At 36.6% G+C, this 3076-nt stretch overlaps 1 pseudogene; it reads right to left on the minus strand.

Annotated features, from left to right (window-relative positions):
- Positions 1 to 1285: 1285 nt before the first annotated feature.
- LOC137205066 (transmembrane protein 41B pseudogene) lies at positions 1286 to 2670 on the minus strand (annotated as a pseudogene).
- Between the last annotated feature and the right edge of the window lie 406 nt (positions 2671 to 3076).

Here is a 3076-nt window from a genome sequence, read left to right on the forward strand (position 1 = left end):
AACTCTTATTTTTAAAAGTCTGATAAAAATTTACTCAATTACATTTTATACAGTAATATTTAGTGAGCTTTGTCCAAAAAGGCTATGTTTTAAGTTTGTTTGTAAAAATAACAAAAGCTTTATCACTCAGTCTCCGGTCAATAAGAAAGGAAGAAAACCTGGCTAGAAATAACAATAAATAATTTCACACAAAAGGCCAGGTGATATAAGAATAGTATATTAATTAATATATTTTCTTTGTATTTACAATAAATCAATTTGTTAATACTGTGATAGAGAAAATAATCAGTCCACATTATGTAGTAGAAACAGGCTTTGAGGCTGATCAGACCTCTCACAATAAAAACATACAAGGATTCTTCCACAGCTAAAGTACTTTTCAACATGACAGTGTTGGGTGAAGGTAAAACTGACAGAGTACTTTACTTTATGTCCTAGAATCAAGGAATCGAGGATATTACCAACCATTAAGCAAGCAGCAAAAAGCTGTTCAGTTTTTCCAGGACTATTTAAATATAGTAGTTACCATATGAGAATTTAATTTTACTTTGAGATATAAAAAGTAAAAACCCTAAATAGGGAAACTGCACTAATCAAAAGCAGCCCCAAACAAAAAAGCCATCAACAGAAATGAAACAAGGCATTCTTACATATCATGCATAAGAAGGGTAATTACATAATACATGCTTTAATGACCAGACTAATAAATAAATGAGGTAAAATTTTACAGTCATTGGAACAAATAAACTATATTCAACCACTTAAGTGTTGTACTGACACTGCTTTTGTTTCAAAATATAAAGGAATCTAATTAATCTAACATCTAAAAACTGCATACTTTGAATGTTTGCTTTTTTGATCCCCTTTTGAGATAGTAAAGGGGTACTGTGTAACAAAATATTATCTGAATATAAATTATCAACACCAATATGATACAATTATCATGTAATTGCCGTTCTGTATATGCACAGTGGAAATATTTTGAAAGCTAGGAAACAGATGAAAACAGACTGGTCAGAATTTTAAATTTCAGACTAATCCATGATAATCTAGAACAGAAGAAGACAAAAATAAAATTCACTAAATAGATATAACTTGATATCTTTTCCAAATTCAGTAGTCCACTAAGATGCAACTTCTAAACAAGTCTATTACCTCAAAGGTAAAAAGGAAGAAAATGTAAATCTCTTTTGAGCTTTAGTTTTCAAGTTTATGCTCTGAAAGAAGGCCAACAACAGTCAGAATAGCAATATTGTATCTTTGCTTTTGAATTTTGTATTTGTTCTGTTTTAGTTATAGTGTGGAATAGAGAGAAAAATATTAAATTATCAAGTAAAGGGTAAGTATTTCTGGCCAGTTCATGAAATATATTGGGCTAATCAGTTGGGTCAAGAATTTCCTACTATGCTGCTACATTTATTATCTATGGCCTTGGAATAGTAATTTAGGAGATGTCTATCATAACTACTGACGGCACTTTTCATGGTATACCAATTTCCATTTTTACTTCTCTCCTTTGCCACTTAAATGCATTATTTTAACCACCTGATAGGAAATTTTATTTTACAAATTCCTGTTTCATTTACTGAAGAAGTGATTTTAACACATAAATCTGCCAATCCTGAGAGATGATGATGATGATGATGATAGGAAAACTAAAACCCAGAGGATTATTCACTCAAATTTTTGCTTTAGTGTTTTTTGGAAGATCGCTGGCAGAATAGAAAGAAGAGCCAAAATCATTAGAACAAATACTGAGTTCCAGGAAACGGCTTCCCCTGCTGTTGTAAGCTGGTACAGTGTTGTTCCTGCCTTAATTGCTACAAAAGAGGGAGATGCAACACCTGGAAAAGTGCCAGTAAAAAGAACTTTCAATGGCACGTTTATCACAGGAGACATGAATAAACCAATTAGGCAGAAATGGTGTTATTCTCAAAAATATAATGTAGTTAATGAGATGTTCTCTGTGACGTTCAACCTACCGTGACCATTTTACTGCTTTCTCAGTTAGGTATTTATATACAACCGGCCTCCCGACTAAAGAGGAGAGCATATAGCAGAATGAGGCACCGAGTCCAGAACACAAACAAACAAGAAATAAGGCTAGTGGAAAGGGATAAAGAAACCCTGAGAGTGTATTGAGAAATACAGAGCCCGGAATAGCAAATATTCGCAAGAAAATATATGTAGCAAAATAAGCTACAAGTACTTGTACATAAAAGGTGTCCTTATATTTGGATAAAACATTTCCTAGAGCCTTGGCATCATCCATATCTCTGGGAACCTTCATATTCACTCCTTCTTCACTACGCTGAGGAAAATTTTTATATACCAAAAACATAACAAAAGCTGCAGAAAAGAAAATGGACACCAATATAAAGAAGCGACATCCTTGCTGACCCAGCTTCCGCACAGGCTTTCTCCTTCAGGTGGTCTCCGCTGCCTGGCGCCGAGGGACCCCGCGGCCCCGCTGCCTTGTCCCCCGAGGGGTCGTATGGAGCGCCCCGCGTGCGATCTTTCGTCGCCTCTGCCTTTCGCCATGGCTGCTGCAGGGAAGGTGGAGGAAGCGGGGTGATGCTGCGGCCCCGTAACAGCAAGCACGCGGCAGGCTCCTTACCACGCCCAGGGGCCAGAGCCGCAGCTGCTTTCAGGACGACCGCCTCACCGGAGACGACCTCAGGCCCGCGAGCACAGTCGAAATACATGTTTTTAAAAAGAAATAATGTCTTTGTGAACGCTTAGAAATTTAATTGTAAGAGGAATCCAACCCCAAACACGGCATCAGAGAAAATAAAGATTCTTCACTGTAGTTTTGTTATCGCCCTCATAATTCTTGTGTGTTTAATGACTTAGGATTCTGATCCATCAATCATTTTTGTTAAGCACTCTCTAGGCTATTAACACCTCAACACATATTGTGGAGCCAAAAAAGAAGGATGATAAATCATGGAACTTTCTTGTAATGAGCACAGGATCATTCTTTTTAGAGAAAACACACATACGAAAAAGTAGAGAACAATCAAGTGCTAAACTGTCTCACTGAGAGTGCAGAGAATGGAGAGATCAGGCTGGAGCA

Source organism: Pseudorca crassidens, chromosome 13 (assembly GCF_039906515.1).
Source record: "Pseudorca crassidens isolate mPseCra1 chromosome 13, mPseCra1.hap1, whole genome shotgun sequence".
NCBI lineage: Eukaryota > Metazoa > Chordata > Mammalia > Artiodactyla > Delphinidae > Pseudorca > Pseudorca crassidens.